The sequence below is a fragment of the Hyaena hyaena genome, unplaced genomic scaffold, assembly GCF_003009895.1.
Source record: "Hyaena hyaena isolate Hyena2069 unplaced genomic scaffold, ASM300989v1 scaffold_249, whole genome shotgun sequence".
In the NCBI taxonomy this organism is placed as follows: Eukaryota; Metazoa; Chordata; class Mammalia; order Carnivora; family Hyaenidae; genus Hyaena; species Hyaena hyaena.
In genome coordinates this window covers 817,401-824,403 of record NW_024080880.1, presented here as the reverse complement: position 1 = coordinate 824,403, position 7,003 = coordinate 817,401, and the positions used below count along the sequence as shown (strand labels likewise).

The window sequence follows — 7,003 nt, the reverse complement described above, 5'->3', positions numbered from 1 at the left end:
TAGTTAGTTATTTTTTTTCAGAGTACAGGTTTTTTACCCCATTTGGTTAGGTTTATTTCCTAGTTATCTTATAGTTTTTGGTGTAGCTATAAATGGGGTAGACTCCTGGATTCCTTTTTGTGCTCCTTCATTATTGGTGTTTAGAAATGCAACAGATTCTGTATGATGATTTTGTATCCCACAACTTTACTGAATTCATGCATCGGTTCTAGCAAGTTTGGTGGGGGTATTTTGAGTTTTCTACATAGAACATCATGTCATCTGCAAATAGTGAAAGTTTGACTTCTTTGTCAGTTTGATTGTATTTTATTTCTTTGTGTTCTCTGATTGCTGAGCCTAGAACTTCCAGTACTATGTTAAATAAAAATGGTGAGTCTGCAGCCAACTAAGCCGACTGTGCCTTTTCGCCATGGGGCCCAGTGTGCAATGGCTGTGCACAGCAGCCTCCTTGGTAGTGTATGCAGCCTGTTGATTGCATGGGTTGCCCTAAGGAACCTTGGAGACTGCTTTTTCTGGTGGACATTGAGGTTTGGCCTCATGTTTTCTCCAATCTAGGCTCCAGACAGGCATGCGGGGTGACTTTGGAAAGCCCCAGGGCACAGTGGCCAGGGTCCACATTGGCCAGGTCATCATATCCATCCATACCAAGTTGAAGAACAGGGAGCATGTGATTGAGGCCCTACGTGGGGCCAAGTTCAAGTTCACTGGCTGCCAGAAAATCCACATTTCCAAGAAGTGGGGCTTTACTAAATTTAATGCCGACGAGTTTTAAGACATGGTGGCTGAAAAGCGGCTCATCCCAGATGGCTGTGGGGTCAAATACATCCCTAATCGTGACCCCTTGGACAAATGGTGGGCTCTGCACTCATGAGAGTCTCAGCAGTGCCCTCCCCATTCGTGCCCACCAATAAATCCTGCTTCCTGTTAAAAAACATGGTGAGAGTGCACATCCCTCTTGTTCCTGACCATAGAGGAAAAACTCTCGGTTCTCCCCCATTGAGGATGATATTACATGTGCATCTTTCATATACAGCCTTCATGATTTGAGGTATGTTTCTTCTATCTCTATTTTATTGAGGGTTTTTATCAAGAAAGGGTGCTGAACTGGGGTGCCTGGGTGGCTCAGTCAGGTAAGCATCCAACTTTGGCTCAGATCATGATCTCATGGTTCTTGGGTTCAAGACCTACATCAGGCTCTGTACTGACACTTAGAGCCTGAAGCCTGCTTTGGATTCTGTGTCTCCCTCTCTCTCTGCCTCTCCCTGTCTTCTCTCTCTCTCAATAATAAATAAACATTTAAAAATTTTAAGAAAAAATAAAGAATGGATGCTGTACTTTGTCAAATATTTTTTCTGCATCTATTGAGAGTATTATATGGTTCTTATCCTTTCTTTTATTAATGTGGTGTATCATATTGATTGATTTGTGAATATAGAACCATTCTTGCTGCCCAAGAATAAATCCCACTTGATCATGGTGAATGATTCTTTTAATATGCTGATGGATTTGATTTGCCAGTATCTTGCTTAGAATTTTTGCAGCCATATTCATCAGAGATATTTGCCCATAATTCTCCTTTTTAGTGTGGTCTTTGTCTGGTTTGGGAATCAAGGTAATGCTGGCCTCAGAGAAGGAGTTTGGAAATTTTTCTTCCATTTCTATTTTTTTTAGAACAGTTTGAAAAGAATAGGTATAAACTCTTCTTTAAATGTTTGGTAGAATTCCCTTGGGAAGCTACCTAGCTTTGGAATTTTATTTCTTGGGAGATTTTTGATTACTGATTCTATTTCTTTGCTGGTTTTAAGTCTGTTCAAACGTTCAATTTCTTCCTGTGTCAGTTTTGGTAGGTTACACTTTTCTAGGAATTTATCCATTTTTTCTAGATTTCTCAGTTAGTTGACATGTAATTTTTTATAATATTCTTTTATAATTGTTCGTATTTTGTGGCGTTGCTCGTGAACTCTCCTCTCAGAAGAGATTTTGTTTATTTTCGTCCTTTCTCTTTTCTTTTTGGTAAGTATGGCTAGAGGTTTATCTATAGTATTAATTCTTTCAGAAAAGCAGCTCCTAGGGGCACCTGGGTGGCTCAGTCTGTTAGGTATCTCACTCTTGATTTCAATTCATGTCATGATCTCATAATCTATGAAATTAAGCAGCGTGTCTAGCTCTGGACTGACAACATGGAGCCTGCTTAAGATTCTCTCTCTCTCTTTCTCTTTCTCACTGCCCCTTTCCTGCTTGCTTGCATGCATGTGGTCTCTCTCTCTCTCTCTCAAAATAAGTAAATAAACATTAAAAAAAAAAAAAAGAACCAGCTCCTAGTTTCACTGATGTGTTCTACTTTTTTATTTATTTTTATATCATTCATTTCTGTACTAATCAGTACTATTTCCCTTTTTCTGCTGGATTCAGGCCTTATTTTCTGTTCCTTTTCTCCTTTAGGTGTAAGGTTAGGTTGTATATTTCAGACTTTTCTTGCTTCTTGATTTAGGCCTGTACTGCTATGTGCTTTCCTCTTATGACAACTTTTGCTGTAACCAAAAGTTTTGGACTGCCATGTTTTCATTTTTATTTATTTCTATGTATTCCTTTATCTATTCTTTAATTTCCTGGTCAACCTATTCATTCTTTAATAGGATGTCTTTAACCTCCATGTATTTGGGGACTTTCCAATTTTTTTTCTTGTGGTTGACTTCAAGTTTCACAGCACTGTGGTCTGAAAATATGCATGGTATGATCTCAGTCTTTTTGTACTTGTTAAGACCTGATTGTGCCCTGGTAGGTGATTTACTCTGGGGAATATGTGCACTTAAAAAGAATGTGTATTCTTTAAGATGTACTGCTTTAGGATGAAATGTTCTGAATATATCTGTTAAGTCCATCTGATCCAGTGTGTCATTCAAAGCCTTCATTTCCTTATTGATTTTCTGCTTAGATGATCTGTCCATTGCTATAGGTGGGGTGTGAAAGCCCCGTACTATTTTTGATATACCTCTTTATTATGATATAGTGCCTTCCTTCATCAGTTATAACAGTTTTTGGTTTAAAATCTAGTTTCTCTGAATGAAGTATGGCTACTCACTAAATTATTCTAAACATTTAAGAAGAAAGTACTACCAATATTACCTAAAGCCTTCCCATAATAAAAATACTGAGGTAATACTTTCCATTTATTTCATGTATACTTTGAAATAAAAATCTGTAAAAGCCATTACAAGAAAAATTAAAGATCTGTATATCTCGTAGGCCAAGACAGAAAAATTCCTAAATGAATAAAGTTGTATGTAAAGTGTGATTTGTGAAAAAAATTGACATATAAAATAAGATAATTCAACATGACCAATGCAAATTATTCTTAAAATTTGTGGATAATTTAACATTTTAAAAAAAGAAAAAGGCCATATAATCATTGGTATTGTATTTCAGCAAATGTGATTTCTGTTTGGGACTTTTCTATATTTGTCCATGAAACGTATAATAGGCAGAAAAAAGGGAGAATAAGCTCATTCTTTTAAAGAATCAATGGATTTATAAAATTGATAAACCTCTAACCAGTTTAAACAAAAAAAGAAGACACAAATTACCAATATTAGGAATGAAAATAGTAGCCATCACTCCTGAATCCTTAGACATTAAAAGGAAAATAAGAGAAAATTAGAACAATTTTATGCCCATGGATTCAATCTTAGATTAAATGAGCAAATTTCTTGAAAGACACAAATTTTATATATATCTATTAAGGAAATTAAATTCACATTTAAAATCTTTCCCCTACAAAAATTTCTAGCTCCAGATTTTTCACTGGTGAATTCTACAAAGCACTTAAATGTGGATATAACACCGTATTATACAAGATTCACCAGAAAATAAGAAGATGGGAATACTTCTCAACTCAAGCCAGGCTTATCCTGATACCAGATTCAGACAAAGAAAGCATAAGAAAATAAAATCACAGACCCATATTTATCACAAGTACAGATCAACAATTATTAAGAAGAAAAAGAGTCCATTGAATCTAGCAATATATAATGAAATGTCGCATTTAAGAAGGACTCAACAGAGATGCAAGGTTTGTTCAACATTCAAAAATTAAAACTAGAAAATCAGTCTTCAATAAAATGAACCATGGCTCTTTAAATAAATGGCTTTTATCTAGGGCTGTGGTATAGAATATACAAGATGAGTTTGGAGTATCTTGTATAATTCCAGAAAATAAAAAAGTGCCCCCATCCCTCATAAAAAATAAATAAATAAAATACAATGAGCAGATTATGCCAAAAGGACACAGGCGCCAAGTAAAAGGGGTACCACTGACCAAATTTGGAACAACTTGAGAAACAAAATCAATAATGTGTTATTATATTATACTACATTACATTAGTACATTACTATAAAATAAATGTCTTATATTTATATTGGTATAAAACCAATTAAATATATAAGAGGCTGAAGCATGCAAATCTTTTGTGAAGAAAAATTCCAAATGATTTATGTAAATATTCCTCACTCAAACAGGTGTAGCATAACTTCTCATCTTGTACGTGTGGACGGTGTGTAGTGACTTCCCTTGAAAGACTATAGTATGGGAAAGGGTGAGGGAAAGATAGTTTTACAATGGAGAAAACTTGCAAAACTCTTTCAACCGGAAACGTCATGATAGCATATATCCTGATAGGATATGATGAGAATAGAACTTAGTCTCTTGATCTTCCTTCCATTTAATTATGAAGAAACATAAGACAAATCCTAGTTGAAGGCCATTCTGGAAATATCTGATCAGTACTCTTCAGCACAGTCAACTCTTCAACAAAAAAAGTCATAGCCAAATGAAGCCTAAGGAGATAGGACCTCTGAATGAAATATGGAGGTAAGATCCTGTAACAGAAAAAGGACAATTAGGTGAAAATGAAAGAAATTTGTAAAAAGGTGGACTTTATTAAATAATATTTATTAATGTTGATTCATGAAATGTGGCAAATTTAGCAAACTAATGTAAGATGTTAATAAAGGAAAACTGAGTGTGGGCATTGAGAAACTCTATACAGTGTTTCAGTAAATCTCAAACTATTCTAAAAGCAAACATTTATTTAAAACCGAATCAATGTGGTTTTAAGACTTCTTAAAAATCCATATAATTATGATCATATGATTTCATCCAGAAAAAAAATTGGCAACATTCAACATACATTCATGTTGAACATTCTCAGCAAACCTGTAATAGAAGAAAACATTTTTATCCCGATAAAGGGTGTCTAAGAAATACAGTCATCATCACACTATATGACCAAAGATTGAATGTTTTACTTCTAAGATCAGGAACAAAGCACAAATGTTCATTCTCATCACTGCTATTTAACTTTGTATTCTATTGAAAGTTTTAGCAGTACATTGAGACAAGAAAAAGAAAATAAATGCAAGCAAATTGGAAAGGAAGAAATAAAATTGCCTCCATTCAAAGATAATAAGATTATCAATCTAGAAAATCCAAATAATCTACAAACTCCTCAAAATTAATAAAAGAGTTTAGGAAGATCATACCATTTAAAAGCATATTTTAAAATCTTATTTCCATATCCTAGCATTGACAATGTGGAAACCACAATTTAAAAGATATGCTTTATAATACATAAAAACATTAAAATGCTGAGTTACAAATCTTACAAAATATGTGCAGGAACTGTAGGCTGAAAATAAGGAACTAAAGACCCAAATAAATAGAGCAATGTATTATGTACATCGACTGGAAGACTCAACATATTGAATGTCCCCAAATGATCTATAAATTCAGTGGAATCACAAAAAAGTTACCTAAGATTTTTAAAAAAATTTTTAATGTTTTATATATTTCTGAGAGAGAGAGAGAGAGAGAGACAGAGAAAGAGAGAGTCAGCGTGAGCAGGGGAGGGTCAGAGAGAGAGGGAGACACAGAATCCGAAACAGGTTCCAGGCTTTGAGCTAGCTGTCATCACAGAGCCCTATGCGGGGCTCGAACCCACAAACCGTAAGGTCATGACCTGAGCCGAAGTCGGACGCTTAACTGACTGAGCCACCCAGGCGCCCCATAAGATTTTTTTAAGAACTTGCAAACTAATGTCAAAAGTTAAATGGAACTCATAGGAACTAAAGTTACTAAAACATTCTTGAAAAAGAAAAATATAGCTGAATGATTCACACTAACCAATATCAAACAACTTCTAGTGCCACATGCAGTAATCAAGAAAGTGTGATGGTAGGCCACCTGGGTGGCTCAGTCGGTTAAGCATCCAACTTTGGCTCAGGTCATGATCTCACGGTTTGTGGGTTCGAACTCCGTGTCAGGTTTTGTGCTGACAGCTCAGAGCCTGGAGCCTGCTTCACATTCTGTATCTCCCTCTCTGTCTGCCCCTCCCCCACTCATACTCCGTCTCTCTCTCTCTCTCTCTCTCCCCCCTTTCTCTCTCTCTTTCTCTCAAAAATAAACAATAAACATTTTTTAAAAGGAAAGTGTGGTAGTAACAAAAGTATAATCAAAAAGATTGATAGGAGAGAATAGAGTCCAGAAATTAATCCACACAGGGGCACTTAGATGGCTCAGTCCGGAATTCGGCTCAGGTCATGATCTCATGGTTTGTGAATTCAAGCCAAACATTGTGTTCTGTGCTGACAGTGCAGAGCCTGATTGGGATTCTCTCTCTCCCTCTCTCTCTGCCCTTTCCCAGCTTGCTTTCTCTAAATAAATAAACAAACAAACAACAAATAATATATAAAGAAAGAAAATAAAGTTATTAAAACAAAGAAATTAATCCACACAAATGTGGTCAGTTGGTTTTTAGCAAAAGTGCAAAGACATACCAATGGAGAAGGTTTATAGCATTTTAACAAGTGCTGATTCATTTATATAAAATTCTAGAAATTGCAAACTAATCTATAGTGCCAGAAAACAAATCAATCATTACCTTATAATTAGGAGATAGGAAAGACTGAAAGAGGGAAATGTTGGGTGTTTTGATATTAGCAATGGTCT

At 35.4% G+C, this 7,003-nt stretch overlaps 1 non-coding gene across 1 annotated transcript; it reads left to right on the top strand.

The window, feature by feature from the left end:
* Positions 1–375: 375 nt before the first annotated feature.
* LOC120240084 lies at positions 376–508 on the top strand. The gene has a single exon (XR_005530581.1). It is a non-coding gene; the product is annotated as a small nucleolar RNA SNORA70 (small nucleolar RNA).
* The last annotated feature ends 6,495 nt before the right edge of the window (positions 509–7,003 follow it).